The following is an 18,376-nucleotide window of genomic DNA, read 5'->3' as shown; positions in this document are numbered from 1 at the left end:
AAGAATCCCATAGGCTCATTTTATTTATTTTTTTATCTCCGACGGATTGAAAGAGAGGCAGAAATTGATTTTAAAATAGAGATACTTTAAAAAATTATAATAATTAAAAAAAAGGTATTCAATGTCTGTGTTAGAAGCTTACAGCAAGGGGGAGTGGCAAGCGCACCTCTCTGTCACAAAATCGAGGTCGGTCCAGTAGAGCTGCATAGGCCTATCTAACTGTGGAAGCTGCTGTCATCATAACTCACAAGGCACAACTATTTACACTTAATTAAAATAATGCAGGTGACATTCATAAAACTGCATCGTGGCAGGCCCTCTATTTAATTACTCTCAACAACAAAAAAACATCAGAAGGTGCTGTCTCTGCACGAAATTGCTACCAATGTCCAGCATCGTAGCCTACTTGTAATTTGTGTTTATTTAAAATCCTACCGAAAAGCATAATAGCCTACAAAGCATAATTGCCTAGGTTTTAACGTATTATTTATGCGTGACATTTTACACTAGGACTGCTGTTTAGCAGTTATAATGTATATCATATACTGCATGCCATCTAAAAGAAATAGCTGTGGCCAGTACGTTATTTATTTATTCATTTATTTTCCGATATTCCTTAAACGTAATGTTGAATTCAAGCCAGAAGCTTTCAGATGCTGAAGCTTGCCTGGAGATCGCCAGTGCGTTTCTCCGCTCGATCGCGCCAAGGACTAGAATTTATTAATTCTGCACGAGAGCTGGAGCTGTTCTTCTGTCCCACAGCGCATCCAGTAATAGCCTATCAGGTAGCCTATGCTCAGCCCAAACCAACCCCTTTGAAGAGCGTGAAAGTTTAACCTCCACTGCAAGCAGAATGCAGTAAAATGTATGGTATGCCGTTACGATTACTGTAGATGTAACATTCGTTCGAGGCAACAATGTCTGAAAGTTGAACTAGCGTATTTTGCCATAACGATTGTGTCGTATTGTATCAACTGATAAACAAAGTTTTAGGCTTTTTTACACATGCAAATATTTTTTGTTGTAGGCCTATATGGTTGCAAAACTCTCATTCAGACTCGCATTGCTACCAAGTAACGCGCCTGAGGTCATTTGTTCGTCTTTGCATGTGAAGGCAGTATAGGTTACCGTAGCTCCCAATTTAACGTTTGTTGGTTTCTAAGGTGATGCGATTTACAATGGGTCCGCATTGTAGCTAATTAAGACACCGTTCGATGGAATATCTGCCATTTGTGGAAATATAAAGAAACACTCTGTGCCGCGTCTGAGAAATGAACATGTAAAAGACAGCATGTAAAATACCGTGCGCTCGTGTGTTTCGTACAACTCCTGCCACCGCCGAACCAACAACTTTTAAAAATGTTCGACCGGGGATTGCAGCTGGGAATGAAGCGGAAGAAACCATTGCACCTGATTCTCATTGACCACCTCCACCGCCATCTAGCGGGGGGGACACGAAATGACAATTTGGACATGTTTCTCAGGTAGTGTAGACCGCTCCATCATTTCAAACCTTAAGATGAAGGTGAGATAGCCTACATGCTGCTGCATGATTATGGGAGATGACGGCAGCGTAGACATCCATCACAACGCTGACTGCGCTACAAGTCTGAGCCAAAGAGCTTTACTCGCTCTCCCGTTCGTCTGAGTGAACTGAATTAGCTTTCACATCAGAATCTTTATAAGCGTAGTAAATTACTGTAAATAATATTTAGCACCATTATACGCTTCTGCCTCTTTAAATTAATTTATTTGTTTGCGGGTTTTGTCCCCGTCCATCAAATAAATAAATAAATGCTTTTGTACTATGATAAACTGTTGTTCTAACCATGATGCAAAGGAACAATTTCCATCTTCGAAGACCCCTGTGGTATTTTGACCGTTTCAGTCCTCTTGAACTAAAAGAGACAAGCAAGCAAAATGCTGCCGAGCATAAAATCTTAATTTTTGTCACCGACGTTAAACTCAGTCTGACCGTAACTTTACAACCCGATATGCAACGGCTTTTCGATTTTTGCTTATGAATAAGGTTATATATACTGATGTTACTACTACTGTTACTAAACAAGCCGTTTTTTTAAATAGATCTAGCAACCGTTTTGTGTATTGTAGTTCTTAAAGAAGATTTCAAAGTAGTGAAGCAGTCTGTGGTGAGTTCAGAGTCAGCCCTGCGTGAACATAAATCCCAAGACTCCCATTCTGTATCGAATTCTACTTTTACCTTGTATCGACACAATCATTCATTAATAACAAACTCTGTCGGTGTAACCTTTAGCCGAAAACCCGCATTTAATAATAAAAAAGACACATACAAAAATATGAGATACTCAATAAAATATACAATCATTTTCTATAATAATAATAATAATAATAATAATAATAATAATAATAATCTCACCAAAGACGCCGCAGAGAAACCCGAATCCACTCAATACTAATTGAAGAATAAGCGCTGCAGTCGTTTAAAAATCCATTGCATATTTATTCCCAGTGCTGACAAAACCGCACGTAGAAAACCTTAGCAAGACCTCGAACTCCTCAGAAACTACAAGTAGCCAATGCACTTGAACAGTGATTTGAATATACAGAACTTACTAGATTCTTCCCTCTTTCCCCTGTTCCCGGTGTGACCTTACATCTGGGGAATTAAGACAAATAAACGGGTGTCTTCCCAACCAACTCTTTTGAATGTCCTGTTCAAGATACAGCGACGATAAACTTGCGGTTTTTGAGATAAAACCTTCCTTCCCGAACGCAACATACCGATTGAGCGCCTTTATAACACAATCCTCCGAGCACGTATAGAAAATTCAATCGCATATTTTAGTCATCGCAGAGCACAAAATCCAACAGCGGCAGACGCCTTGAAGAACCTTGCTAAAGCCACTCCGGAATATTTTAAGAAATCCCCCTTACCTCAGCGTTCCCGGATTTGCTTCCCTTCACTCTCCGGTGTTGCCACAGACAGCGCACTGCTCCCCCTTTTCACGTGAAGTGCGTTATGTCGCTGGCGTTAGCTCCATTGAGAAGTCGCAGCTGCGGCGAGACGCAGCGCGAGAAACAGAGAGCGGTAAAGTGCAGGTCTCTGGAGCTCGCGACTGCTGCGAACTAACATGCTCGGGCGCCCCTAATGCCACCTGAACTTGGACGCCTACGACGAAGCAATGAGGGAAACGGGAAGAAACGGGACACCAGAGCACCCTTTCGCACAGGGGAATCAGTAGCCTAGGAACTAGCAATTTTAAAAGTGACCCACCAGAGAGTTCCCACTTCACTGTATCAAAAGACGGGATCCAACGAACAACCAAAACTGTTAGGGACTTGAAAAAGGGGGTGGGGCCGAAGCCAGTCTATCCGAGTTATGGAGCAACATTACCATTTGAATGCCCGAAGCATCGGGAGAAAATTAAAATTGTGTCCTTCTCTTTATTTATTGTTACGACAATTTTCTTTGCCCATCTGTCACTCTTTTGAAATGATAATAATTCTCGATTGAAAATAATCAAATCATAGTGAGTGACACAAGGAAAAACTGAACGCAAGATATCTGGCACTAGCTCCTCTCGCTGCGAATTGCACAGCGAAGATGCACAGAATGCCTTTGTTGCAGTTCACAGTATTCCTCTATTCTACGACAGCTAAGGAGCTCGTGAGCTGGTACATTCAGGCTTCTCACTAAATTAAATCTGGGCTATGTCTCCCAGTCACAGCAGTCTTTCTGGAACTGAATTTGACTCGCACAGCCAAATTCTGAGAAAAATAAGGCGCGTGCGCATGCATTCCTTTCTCACGATGTTAAATCGAATCCGGGGCAATTATCCGGTTCTGTATTACCGTTGCTTTTGAAAAAGCACAACTGTCCTGAATGTAGGATGTAAGGCTTTTCGGATAAAACGAGTCGCCCTGTGTATAACCTGAAACTTTTTTTTTTTTTGGCCGTTCACTCGCACAAACTGGGTGATGTCACATTCTATTCACGCTCCCTTCACATGCAGTACATTTCATTGTTATGGCATTAAAATGGAGCTTTTTGAATGAAGTTGAAAAGGTAAGATTCCCTCCCACTGATGAAGCGGGATTAACTGTGTGCTATTTCATTTCATAACCGTTAATTTGCTGTACTTTTTCCCAATCTACACAATTGATGAAATCGATTGGCCAATGGAATTTGACTACGTTGGAAGGTCACTATTAAAGTGTCCAATTCTGGATTTTCTAAAGTTCTCAATTGGAAAGAGGCATTTTCATTTTGTGTGTGTGAGAGAGAGGTGTAGGTGCAGGTGTATACAGAACTCTGCCTAAGTAACATCACTCGTGTGGCACTAGACTTGCTTGGGGTTATGTTCTGCTATGTGCAGACATGGCTACTTTGGCTGGGTGGCTGTGCCAGCAAGGTAAATGAGTCACTATCACTGCTCTCCAGAATGTTCTGGTGAATCCAACATTTTACGTGCCACATAACAATAAGTGAATGGCATGTTCAGATGCTAGCGGTCAACGTGTGTGCACCGTATGGGCAACATGCAGCTTCGTTGGTGGCGTGGTGATTAACAATTATGCGAATTTAATATTTTTGGAACCTTTTTTTTTTTCCCCCTCAGGGAATTAGCTTTACATCCACTGAGGCTGCGGGCATCAGTCATGGGAGAGCATTTGTGGTTTCTTTCTTTTAACGTCAACCCGACTGCATCCGCCTTTCTCTTTTCACCCATCTCTCTCTCTCTCCTTTTTCTTTATTTTCCGGCCTAAGTGGCCGTCCCCTCTGCGTCCCCCGTGTCTGGAGCCCGGGCGAGAGCGTCCAGGTGGGCGTTCACAGCTATTTCTGTGGATTCCTGCATCGGGTGCCTGCAGACCTGGTCCATCACATCAGTCACAGTGTAGTCAGAAAGCGCCGGAAGTGTTTTTTTTTTTCCTTTTCTTTTTCTTTCTTTCTTTTTCTACCTTTGTCTCTTGCTTTCACAAGTTCTTTCTTACAGCGTCTAGACTCCTTCCCTTCTCTCTCTTTGCCCCCCACCTGTGTTCACTCCCCCCCCTTGCTCCCCCATTTACTTTACCGCCCTGGCTACATTTGCTCTACAGCACACACTCTAATGCAGCGATCTCAAACTGGGATCCTGGGGGGGCCCCGCTGTGTCTGATGGTTCCCCATGTGTTCCTGCACTTAAGCGCTTAATACAGCCCAAGTCTCTGATTGGCTAAAGAGTCTGCACACTTTGTTTCCAAGGCCTGAAATGCCAGCTGATTGAGAGGAAATTGTTTAAAAAAAAATAATTTAAAAAAAACTGCAGAGACTGCAGCCCTCCAGGTCTGGCGTTTGAGGCCCCCCTGCTCTAATGCCACTGTATGGAATCTAAATGAGTATTTGATTCTGACATCGCCCCCTAGGGGGAGGGTGTGTGCATGACAAGTTCTTCCTGAAATGGACATGGGTCTTTAGCTTTTTTGCATGAGTCATAACCACTAACTGACGCACTGGGAGTTTTTACAGCATCTGATAAATGATCAGTACAAAATATGGCATCCAATGTTCAAATGTGAAGGTTGTACAGTGAGACACAATGTGTAACCTCAGTCTTGGTTTAATTAATTAAATTCCAATTGTATCTTTCATGTCTATTGCTCAACGCTAGTAGTTTCAATCTGACAAGTGTAGTTTTTTGATTAATTGCATGAGTCATTCCATCTATATATAAACGTGAAGGAGAACATTCGTCTGACCTCCCTGAAAGAATATATCTGAGTCTGATTTGAAGAAAATTGGACTGTAAAGGTCAACTTTGACACAAAACTATTGCTCTTGAAGTTTAATGGTCAACCGTACTATAAACCTGATCTCCTGCCCTTTGTGTCGATAGGTTGATGTCTTATTACAGTGACACCAAAGAATGAGACCAGGTTGGGATTTCAGTGAGGCGCTGTGACATGTGGTCAGGAATGTTTTTTCGCGGCAGTGGGGGAGGGGGTTGGATCAAAATTATAAACCAAACCAACAAACTTCACAAAATTGTTGTTGGGGGGAGGCAGTCAAGTGGGAGTGGGTACAGGGTTTCTGTGCTGTTCACAATCTCCGATCTATGGTCTGTGCTCATGCACCATGGTCTGGCATCGTATCTGGCCTTACTGGTGCCGACTGTGGCCAGAAAGTGCACGAGAGCGCGTGTGAACGGTCTCAGTGTCCCCCCAAGGTATTCGGTAGGCTGGGCTGTCCCTGTTGACGCGACTTACGCAATTTACAATCTTACTTGTACATGTACAGTACTTTGCATCCATTTATACGGCTGGATATGTGCTGAAGCAATGCAGGTTAAGTACCTTAATGCCAGTGTGTCCTACCTGTGAATTGAACCTGTGACCTTTAGGTTACCAGACCAGCTCCTTACCCATTACGCTACACTGCCGCCCCATGAAGCCCGAGGCAGGCAGCTGCAGGTTCTGGAGGGGAGCCCGTGCTTATCTGCGCTCACTCTCCGTAATTGATAGTGATGAGCCAGACAACTGGCGAATGGACGCCCAGCATAAGTACTCAAGATGAGCACGTAAATGTCCAAGATAAGTCATCAACAAAGGTCTCGTGTCATTGCTACGGCAACAATACCATAACCAATCACGACGCATAAGTAAGAGCAGGTTTTGTTATGAGTGTGCATGAGTGCATGTAAGCGAGCAATCGTGCGTGTGTGTGTGCGTGCGAGCGCACGCGTGCAACCATGTGTGTCATATTAAGGCCATATTAAGTAAAGACGTGGAAGTGATGTATGTAATAGGACATCACATGATCAGGTGCAGATAGTGCCGGACTTGCCTCAAGGGTTGATTCCGCGCTATGAATTTAACACAGATAGCTGGGGAGGCTGAGTTAAGTGACCATAACATATGAATAGCCTGAGATTAAGACGCCATGTTGGCTGTTTCTATTGGTCTATCCACAAACCCCATCTTTTGCACAGTTCCTCTTTTCTTACTTTGATGTTATTTAAGACAATGGTGGTGTTTATTGCTGCGTTCCTCAATACGGACTTGCTAAATAAACGTTTTTTTTTTTTTTGTTCGGAAGATTTTGTTCTCGTACAAAATGCACGTCCTGAGGTGCTTGTCTTGTTCAATGCGTATGAACCAAACTGAGAGATACAGAAACAGAATTGCTTACTATTTACACTTTTATTTTATTTTATTAAACAGGCCTGCATGCCAGTCTTATGTGCATCTAGCAAGTTTATCGTGTTTATATTTTGTTTGTCTAGCTTTGTTTTTCCACATCATGCCATTGTGGACTCCTTGCTGGGTTGCCTTGGTTAGGGATTGAGTCAGGATCCAAGAATTATGATGTGGGCCCGCTCGTTTTGCCAACTAGCACAAAACCGTGTTTGTGTCTCTCTCTCTCTATCTCTCACTCTCTCTCATTCGCTCTCTCTGACTCTCTCTCCTACTATCTCACTCTCTCAATCTCATTTGCTCTCTCTGTTTCATTCTCTCTCTTTCTGAATCTCATTCGCTCTCTCTGTTTCTCTCTCTCTCTCTCTCTCTCTCCCCCCCTCCCTCTCTTTCTCCTTCCTCTGATTCATCTACAAATGTCTGCAGGCAATCTGAGTTTGTGTTTCAGGAAGGGGTCCTTTATATACCCGCAAACAGTCATTTAATTAAATTTTTTTTTTTTTAAATGTAAATAAGGCCAGGCACGGGAAAAGTGCGTTTTTGTCTTCGCTAGGTGTGCGGGAGGTAATCCTGACAGTGGCAGAATGAGGGCTGTCAAAAGCTTTTTGTGCTTAATTAATGAGTCAGTGCCACGGGTCCTGGGGCCCGGCGTGGGACTCCGTGTATTCAGCGAAGGAATGTGACCCTTCCGCTTCGTCCGATTGAGCCCGGCATTCCTACCGGGAATCCGATCGCGCGTTCGCACACGGCTCCGAGGAAAGTCGTCTCGGCGTTTGAATGAACGACGGGGAGCAAAGCGTGCGGGCCCTTCTGTCATGAGCTCCATTCACTCGAAATATAGCGAATGGAGCTCTGGGTGGGGGGGGGGGCGGGGGGAATAAAATCAGCCTTTTCAGGTCTTTATCGAAAGGAAAAAAAACAAACAATCAAGGGACACCCCGCACCGATGCTACCCGCTGCTGCGCCTCACATGACGAGAGGATCATTTTGGGACGGGCAAGGGTGTGTGGTGTGTGGTGGTGTGTGTGGGGGGGGGGTTTCGGGGCCAGGCAGTGGGACGGTCAATCTGTTTCCTCTCCGGGTCGGTTCACAAGCGGGGCCCCAGCGACGGGAATGTTAAAACGCTGGTGGTGTTCGCGTCGGGGCGCGTCCGCGGGCGGAATGCTAATGGGAAACCCCCGTCAAAGCTTTCTTTGGTCTCTGCCGCTGTGCTGGCGGGCCGAACCCGGGGACAGCGGCAGCGCGCCGCGGCGACACAGGCCACGTTTCAATGCGCCGGGAATGAACTGCCGCTGCACCTCGGGACCGACAGAGCGGAGGAGGCTCAGTGCGGTCTGAAGAAAAGGGTCTGCCCGTGTCCTCCCAAAACTCCCCCCCCCCACCCACCCCAGCCCCTTCCGTTATTATACTGTGAAATGTGAGACAGAAAATCTCTAGCAGGGATACAGATGTTAATGTGTAGCAAATGCACCACACAAATTGCAGTGCATATTAATTTTCTGCGTTTTTCAGTACGTATCAATCAATGCTATTTCCATGCATATCATTATTTACTTTCTTGGCAGGCAGCCTTATCCAAGGTGACTTACGTATTTACATATTATCCATTTATACGGCTAGGGATGTTTATTGGAGCAATTCAGGTCAAGTCGAGTATCTCCCTGGATGGTACAGCAGCAGTGGCCTGCTGGGGAATCAAACCAGCAACCTCTCAGTCAAAAGCCCAATACTGTGGAGAACACTGTGCATGAGACGCAGTATGCATTTTTAATATATGTAGTTTTGTTGTATATTCCACAGCTACGAACAGTTCTTGGCAGGGGAAACCTGAAATCACTTCCAGTTCTCATGGCAGCAACGAGATTTATGTGTTGGGGAAGGAATTTTGATGCAGCCTTATAAATGATCCATTACCGTTCAATATGTTAATGCTGGGGTATCGGAGGCAGATTTGCACCAATTCTCTTAAAAGAAAGAAAGAGAGAAAAAAACTGGTCGAGTTTTAGCATAATTAGCACACCTTAATTCCCATTGAACTTGGCAGAGGATGAAGATTATCATTAAGCATCCTTTCATCATTGAGAATCAATGGGGTCTCAGTCACCTTGTACACTTGGCTGCTATCTGAGAGAAACGACGATCCATTATCTTTGCTCGAATTTAACGCCAGTCGCGTGATCTCTTCTGCATACAGCGAGGACAATGCGTGACAAGGCGTTTTCCTTCAGGGGCTGAATCCCTTCCTAAAGGCCATGACAAAAGGGGAAGAACATGGAGACTAATGGAAAGCTTGCTTGATGGTGCAGTGTAAAAGCACACTGCCATGTCCCCTTAGACTTGAACTAGCTCTGAATGGTGAATTCGGCATGGATGGCTGGGTCTCTTCTTCCTGTAGGAAAGATTATGGCCGTCAGCAAAATGTGTGCTCCATCATCGTGAATTTGCTACATGTGACTTCAGAATATCAATTTCAGATTTTTTTTTTCAACTTCCTTATGGGAAACCAGAGTTAAGCAAAAGACTTTATAAAAAATGCTATATCTGGGCATTAATTTCCTTTGCATGGGATATAGCAAAATATCTGGTCAAAATGTGATTTTAAGATAATGGAATACTTGTGATTTAAGCAAAACTTACTGTTTATCTCAGTTGCATTAAGACACACTCATCCACAGGTGGGAAAAGGGCCGGCCCTAGGATTTTGGTGGCCCTAAGCAAATCTATCCAGCGGGCGGGGGGTGTGTGGTGCTGCTGTTGGTAAAATCTGTCTGGGGGGGGGGTGGGGTGGTTCGCTTGGTAAAATCCTTCTCACATTACATTGTTATGAAATATTCTGTTGCCATTCCATTTAAAATTTATACCGCTAGTTCTGCGATGGGGGATGAATAGCGTAATTGCGAAAATAACGTTATTGACCTTAGATAAACATTGGATCGTGTGCCCCCCCCCCCCCGCCCTTGTGGTCGTGTGGCCCCCCCTAGCGGTTGTGGCCCTAAAACAACCGCATAGAGCGTTTATGCCACAGGCTGGCCCTGGGTGGGAACCAGTAAGTTGCAGCGATGTCACACATCGGTCTTTCTCATATGACTACAGACCCTTTTTTTTTGCCCCACAGATCTGATTTTAGAGTTGGTCAAAATGCATTGGGTGGGTGTTTCAGATACAAGTGAAACCAATTTTAGTATCGCAGGTGAACTGTGAAATGTGCTGCAGTATCCTAACGAAATTAAAAATAGCTAATGCCTACGCGTACAGTTGAGGGTCATACAGCTCTTGCTAAATGAGTTTTGTGAAGGAAAAATGCTTATTAGCGAGGCATTTATTTACACGAGCATCACAAAGGAATAAGGGAGCTGCGTCAGGACACTTACGGTGAGTAAGTGTCGCGCGGATCAGTTATTTGTTGTGATTGATTGAAAGTTGAACTTTCTGTGATATTCTGTAGATGCAGGCTGGCGCAGTTTGTAGGACAGGTCCTGTAATGACGGCAAGGGCCAAATGTTATTGCTGGAGGGGAGCTGTTACACAGCGAGGGTAAATAAACATCTTAAATGCTACCTGAGGCAGTTCTGTAAAAAAAAACATACACAAAAAAAACAAATAATCCAGCAAAAGTGTTTATCAGATAAATCAGAATTTATGCAAGGGTAACTGGACGTGAGAACACATTCCCTGGGATCCCTCTTAGAAGGTTAACGAACCTGGAGTAGGTCGCTTGCAAGCCAATGAAAAAAGTTTTTGTTTGTTTACGTGAGTTAAGCGTAGTAGAACTTGAAAGGGTGGAAAGTTGAAAGTTCTCAGCTGTGGATATCCTTCTAACTATGCTACAGTGCGGCAGTACTCACTTGTACTCTCTTGGCGTTAACCTGCATTAGCCTACATTTACTGCATTGCTCCGGGAGCTCTTGGGTTCTTGCATTATTGAGCTAGCGCCTTTTTGAGGGGTATGATTTCCTCATGGTCTGTGGGTCAGGTGGGCCAGAATTTTAAATGTCCCGGCTACAATTTTTTCTTTAAAAATTTTTTTATTTATTTTTTTTTTCTTGAAGTTGATTCCAGTCTGAGGACTAGTTTGAGTTATGGCTTCATAAAAAATACAAAAGCAGACATCTAAAGCAGATTGAATCTTCTAGCACTGGAAGCACTAATCTGCAGAGAGGTGAGCACAGTTTGTCAGAAATGAAACCACGGTTGGAACAGGACATTCTTGAAAAGCAGCGCGTGCTGGGGAGCAGGATCATATCATAACTCAAGTAAAACCACTTTGTGTCTTGTTTTGCTTTATTGGCATTGAGGTTTCTGTTACTATGATATCACCCTACACTTACCGTACAATACTTGGCAAAAGTATGTGGACACCTCATATCCAACATCTCATCCAAAATTATGGGCAATAATATGGAGTTAGTAGACCCTTTGCTGCTATAACAACCTCCACTGTTCAGGGAAGGCTTTATACTAGATGCTGGATCACTGCTGCAGGGAATTGGTTCCATTCAGCCAGAAAAGCAATTGTGAGGTCTGGCACTGATTGGTCGATTAGGCCTGGCTCGCAGTTGGCTTTCCAATTGATCCCAAAGGTGTTGGATGGGGTAGAGTTCAGGGCTCTGTGTAGGCCAGTCTAGTTCTTCCACACCGTTCTTGACAAAACCATTTCTATATGGACCTCACTGTGTGCCCAGAGGCATTGTCATGCTGAAACAGGAAAGGGCCTTCCTCAAACTGCTGGGGAAGCACAGACTCGTCTAGAATGTGATTGCATGCTGTAGCATTAAGATTTGCCTTCACTTGAACTAAGGGGCCGAGCCCAAACCACAAAAAACAGCCCCAGACCAAGGGGCGTCCAGATACTTTCGCTCATACAATGTCTGTATGCAGAGGGTACATACAGAAAACTGAATGCAAACATACTGGCCGGCTTAATTAATATGTCATTAATATGAGTCGTCTCCATAGCATTTCTGCTTAATGACTCTGCTGTTCAAAATCAATGCAGGCTGTTCATAAATATAGGATGTAATTCATGTGTAACAAGCCAGAGGGAAAAATCAAACAGTTATGAAGTGTAGGCCGTATTAATCAATGTTTCTAATAATACTGCAATTAGTCAGGTCCATAGGGGAATGCCAAGCACTACAGTGAAACAAAATGCTTTACATTTCTAGCAAAGTGGTTTTTAATATAAGAAACAGGCAGCGTTTGTCATATCGTGATGGATGACAGTAGGCTTCAGCTAATCGATTTTACTTCTAAATTTATTTAAAGTAAGTGTCTTTTTTCCATTTGTGAGTCTATGGATCTAGTCTGTGTTTCACCACATCTAGCTTTATTTACCTCTGTCACAGTCAATAACAAGACCTATACGTCAGAGAAGGTACTTACGAGAAGGTAAAATAGATAAATACATTACGAAATCAAATATGTACAAAACATATTTTAATGTGACACATGGTTTGACTGTGACGGTGATTAATTACACTTTTACTGATTGCACTCCTTTTTTGCTGTTACATTGTTATTAATATATATATTTTTTTTTGCATTGTGATCTTGTTGCTTTGCAACAAGTTGTACATTTTGCTTTTGGTGTAATCCTCATGTATTTACCCTAACAGGCCTGACTAGTTTAATGTTGATCCTAGGTTTTCACATATGGCGGTCGCTGAGAATTTACCTCCCACCTGCAGGGTTGCTGTTTGCCCTTAAACCCCGATTTATGCACTTGTCTTCTCATCGTGCAGTAAGTCACTCTGGATAAGAGTGTCTGCCAAATGCCAGTACTTTAATGTTATTTTAAAAGCTAGCGTATATTGTTACCAGATGTATAGTTATCCAATATGAAAGTGACTTGGACTGCCGTACTTCTATTACACTGAACTCAGCATATTTTCACATATTTTGCAGATTACATTAAGCTGAGATTAATATGTGTTATCTTACGTATGACCCCCTGCGCGGTGAACACATAATTATTACAAAGCCAGTGTTAAACAAAGATGCTTATTACAAAATGTTGCATCACGTACGAATGTGTTGCGTTTTTGTTTCGTTCATCTTTTGGTGTGACGGCTGACCTAAACTACACTCACGCGCCTCACATTTGATCGTGCTCAGAAAAATCTCTCGTTTTTTCCACGAATAGAGTTTTGAGTATTGAAAACTATTGAGTACTGCGCCTGATATTCTAATGAAGATCTCGTCACCATAAACCTGATTAATTAAATGGGATTCACAAATGTCACAGTGCGGAGACAGTTATCAGAGCTTACTTGCACGCACAGTCATGGTTGTCAACACAGACACGTATCGCATTGGCATTTCGTCGTGCTAATTCAGCCCACTCTTGCCCAACTTGCAAGACGAAGCTCACGAGCTCATTTGAAAAGGTCAATACGAGTATCGGTGCTACAAAATGGGACGAATGACACAGTCAGTCAGCAAGAAGAAGCGTTAGGGTTACAATACATATTTTACTTGCCAATTTATTTAATTTTTTTGTTAATCCAAAGCGGCGTACAATGAGAGCATCAACGGGGTTAACTGTGCCGCTGAGCATTACGGGACATTTAGACTTATTTTTGTCCCATCTGGAACTCACAGATGTGTCATCCTTCTGGTGATCTTACATGTGGAAATTTTGTGCAAGTGTTGCTGACATTTTTAGTTTTTTTTTCGGTTGGGGGGGGTGGTTGGGCAGGGGGTCCTGGTGTGTGTGTGTGGGGGGGGGGGGCAGGGGGTGGAGGTGGTTGATAGAACGCCTTACAATGTGTGCCTTTTGTTTTTATGTGCTGCAGACTACGAGACAGCAAGAGAGTTGTGCAAATCAGCCGACAGTAGGAATGATGCAAAGACATAAAGACAAAAGACAATGACAAAGATTGACGTAGACTAATGTGTTTAATTGATAGCACTGACAGTAAAAAAAAAAAAAAAGAAAAACAAATTAGAACAAAAGGGGAAAATTACATTTAAAGCAAACTGCGAAAAGTAAAAATAAAAAAATAAAAAGTTGATTTGAGGACTTTTGGAGAGAAAAGTGATTTGTGAAAGGGCCTCCATGTGTGGATGTGTTTTTTTTTTTTTTTCTGCAAATTGAGCACAGGCACTTTCAGTGATGTCACAGTGCCTGGAACGCCCGAGGTGCCGGGAAAGCGAGGGAGTGTGAATATATTTAAAAGCTCTGTTTGTTTGCGCCACCACGCCCGCCGCGTGAATAGAATACCAACCCAAAGGGAAACGCGGCCAGTGTTCCCCTCGGAGTGAGTTTATTAAGCTTCATAATTAGACGAGGATTTGTTTCTCCTCCGTTTCCTCGAGCCGAGCAGGGGAGGGTCTTCTTCTCCTCCTTCTTTTCGAGAGCGGCTTAGAGTGACAGCGGCAATACAACAGCGCTGTGCTGTCTTTGAGGAGCTGGCAATGGGGGGTGGAGGGGGGGGGGCGGGGGGGGGGCACTAATTCTGTCCGAGGGCGAGAAAGAAATAGGAGTGCCACTGTGCCCCCTCTCTGTTCCTCATTTTCTTTTTGCACGTATTCACTCTTTCTTTTTCAGAGAGATAGATGGAGAGAGAGAGAGAGTGTTTGTGTGTGTTAGTGTGAGAGATACAGGAAGTGAGAGAATGTGTGTGTGTGTGTGTGTGTGTGGTGTATGTGTATGTTTGTGTGAGTGAGAGTGTGAGAAGATATGCATGTGTGTGTGTGTGGCGTGGTGTGGTGTGTGTGTGTGTGTGTGTGGGAGAGAGAGAGAGACACGGAGAGAAAGAGACGGAGGAAGAGAGAGAGAACGGTGTCTTCAATCAGAGGCGGGCTGAGAGGTAGCAGATGTCGCTAACGCGGTGGGCAGCGGGGTCGGTCCTGCGCGGCGACCTCGCGAGCTTTATCTTCCACTGAGCCCGGAGAGAGAGAGAAAGGGAGAGCGGCTCAGAGCCTCAGGCTTTAAATCAGCGGGGATGTGTGTGTGTGCGTGCGTGTGTGTGTGTGAACTCGCTCCAGTGGTACGGCACAAAGAGAGAGGCCCTGTCGCGCTCCTTCACACAGGCAGGGCAGTCCTCGCATTTTCCTGGGTGGGAAAACCCGCACCCCAAACCCAAACCCCCCTCTTACCACCACACCCTTCCCTTTGTACCCCCCCCCCCCCCCACCCCCTTTGACAGCTGCGCTCGGATTGCCGGAACGAATCGGGGCGATTCAGGCCACCAGCTGGGGTGAGACAAAACGGGACCTCCCCCTTTTTTGAGTAGGAGGGGGGAGGGGGGGGGGGACAGAGCTTTGGGAAAAGAAGGGGGCGAACACCCGGGCTGGGGCAGCCCCAACAAACCACCATGGGATCGCATTGGACACGGTCAATATTGAGACAAGCTCTTCAAACCCCCCGAGCGACGGAGAGCAGTAGCCATCGCGCGGCGACCGTCCCTAAATGAGCGGAAAAGGGGCGTGACGCGAGGTACAGGGATTACCCTGGTTCACCTAATTAGAGCGTGAAAAGGGCCTCTTTAACGAGGCCAGCGCAGGGAAGGGCCGGGACGAAAAGGCGGCGGAAGAGATTAGCACGAGGCCAAACAAACGCGACTGATGTTCTGGAGGCCTCCCGGGAGCCCTCTCAGCTTCCGCGCCTAAAGGAACTTCCGTTCCTACCCTGGGATTTTGGGAACACATTTATTTATTTATTTTTTTAAATATATATTTTCATGGGCTTTCCAGCTTTGTTGGGCAGGATGTTGAAGAGAGACAGAGGAAGAACAGGGACGAGAGAGAGGGAGAGACGTGCGACGAAGGTTGTGCAGTCGGACTCGAACCGCCAACGTCGCGGCTCGTGAAGAGCACGTGGACAGTGCTCTACAGCAGGGATCAGCAGCAGTTCTCGGTCCTCAGGGGGGCCGAGAACTGCTGGCTTTCCACCCTCCCTTTGCCTGGGAGTCGGGTGTGAAGACAGCCTGGCCAATCAGTAGCACTAATTACCCGGGAGAAAAGAAAACCAAGGCCGGATTTGGATTCGAGGGCCAGAGTTGATGATCTCTGCTCTACAGGCTACGCCACGAGACACCCCGGGAACACAATTCTAATAAAGTAGAACTTTATTAATCCGCCCCAAAAAGAGGAAATTGCGTTATCACAGACGCCATCACTGGCTGCACACAATTATTGTACACACTGCAAGGCAAGAAAGAACATAAATCAAAAATAGAACATACATACACATAGACAAAGATGTCCATTTTCTCCTTGAGGTAATATTAGGCATTAGACATTAGTCATTAAACAGTTAAAATTATTCTTCAGTCACCTTGTGTTGGGCACAAATGGCCTCTCAGTTTGTACCTCTCAGTGAATATTTTTGGAAATACAAACCTATTACTGAATCAGTGTCTACGTTTTATCAATAAATTGGGCCTCACTCGCGAAACATGTGTACGATCACATTTGATCATAAACTGTGTAAGAACGTTTCCAAGAACATTTCAGCATTCATAAATTTTTTTCATATCTGTCTTTGTTCATGGCTGTTTCCTTATGCAAATCACATGAACAGTATTTCACATAGAATTTACTAACAGCCAGCATTCTTCATCTCATACACCTGGGATACACACAAAAAGGTTTTTTTTGTAGGGACATTTTTAAGAACAAATGTAAGAATAATTTAAGAAAAGTTTTGTGAATGAGGCCCATTGTGGTGAGGATGACTCGTAGTGTCTCGGATACAAAACACGTGTACAAATTTTTTTCGGAAACACAACACAGTGAGCAAAGACAGGAATCTAGACATGTAGGGGGTGAAAATCTAGGTTGACAGACATTTTGACAGAAACGGACTAGGTTAAGCCCAATACAGTTCAGGTTTTACCCGGATATAGCCTGGCTACGTCTTCATCGGCTAGAAAGCTTTCACTTTTCAACCAAATGTGGCCGGGTTTTCACCATACTGCCTAGACAAGCCTTTGGGTGGTTCTATGTTTGGTATGTTAAGTCTCTCAATGGACAGAGGGGGCGACAGTGAGCTCACTTATGATCACGGCCTTATTCTCATGTCGTTGTTCTTCCTTTCCTGTTTCAAGGCTTGAGTGCAACTGCTGAATCTTCAGCACCTGGGATGTGCTGCAAACTTAAGACGTTTGAAATCACCACCATTCGCATTTTTTTATTTATTATATATTTATTTATTTATCTATCTAATTGATTTTTGCTGGTACTGGTTAAGAAGGTCCCGGGGTTCAAATCCCAGGCTGGGCCTTTCTGTGCGGAGTTTGCATGTTCTCCCCGTGCCCGCGTGGGTTTCTTCTGGGTACTCCGGTTTCCTCCCACAGTCCAAAGACATGCAGGTAGGCTGATTGGAGACTCAAAATTGCCCATAGGTAGGAGTGTGTGAGTGAATGGTGTGTGCCCTGCGATAGATTGGCGACTTGTCCCGGGTGTATTCCTACCTCTTGCCCAGTGCACACTGGCATCGGCTCCAGCACCCCCGCAACCATGCCCAGGGTAAGCGGGTGTAGATAATAGATGGATGGATGGTACTGGTTTGAAAACAGAGGATGGATATTGTATCACGTATGCACACATTTTTCCTGTTCCTGGATTCTTCATTACAAAAGAAGTACTCGGGTAAAATATGTTTTACATGAATAAACCCAACGTACCTCGGTTTTCCTGTCTTTAGTGTGTAAATAACTCTGTAGGAGCAGCATCCCCAATTTATGGAGCTCCCATGGTATGTGACAAAAGTGAATCGACAACACAGTAAGTTGAGTTGAATTTTAAACAGCAAGGGAGAAATCAATGAAGAGGGAACCGCAGTAGTGAACAGATGCACTGGTGCATGATGGGAAACATTAACGGAATGCTTTTGTGAGCAGCTTTAATAAGACAGTTCAAGTAATTTAACTGAATTAGATTCAGAAACGCTCCCCTATGATTTAATGAATCATCAACAGGAATCACACCTAGCGGGAGTTACAGTTAAATCCAAACACTGTTATTATGCAGGAGGAAGTAAGTCATTTTGATATTTAATTGAAAAAAAGATGCCCAAGCTTCAAAGAGGAATGCTGTGTGACTTTAAAAGGACAAGGTTGAATGTTTTTTTTTTTTTTTTTTTTTTTTTTTACATGAAACTAAATAAGCTTTGCTTTTTTTGGGAATAGTGTTGTAATTTTCTTTAGCTTGAAATACTGTTGGTTATTGCTCTGTGCCTGGGAACTCATTTTGTATTATCGGTCTGTTGATGTACAAT

The 18,376-nt window shown here is 44.1% G+C and overlaps 1 protein-coding gene across 1 annotated transcript in view; it reads right to left on the bottom strand.

Annotated features, from left to right (window-relative positions):
- cdh7a (cadherin 7a) overlaps positions 1-3,796 on the bottom strand; it is a 94,200-nt gene extending 90,404 nt beyond the window's left edge. Inside the window, exon 1 of the mRNA XM_064346171.1 lies at positions 2,917-3,796. The gene's annotated coding sequence lies outside the window, so the exon portion shown is untranslated. The remainder of the gene's footprint in view (positions 1-2,916) is intronic.
- Positions 3,797-18,376: the final 14,580 nt, after the last annotated feature.

Source organism: Anguilla rostrata, chromosome 8 (genome assembly GCF_018555375.3).
Source record: "Anguilla rostrata isolate EN2019 chromosome 8, ASM1855537v3, whole genome shotgun sequence".
NCBI classification, from domain to species: domain Eukaryota; kingdom Metazoa; phylum Chordata; class Actinopteri; order Anguilliformes; family Anguillidae; genus Anguilla; species Anguilla rostrata.
The sequence above is the reverse complement of the archived record's forward strand: the minus strand, read 5'-3'. Positions and strand labels throughout refer to the sequence as shown.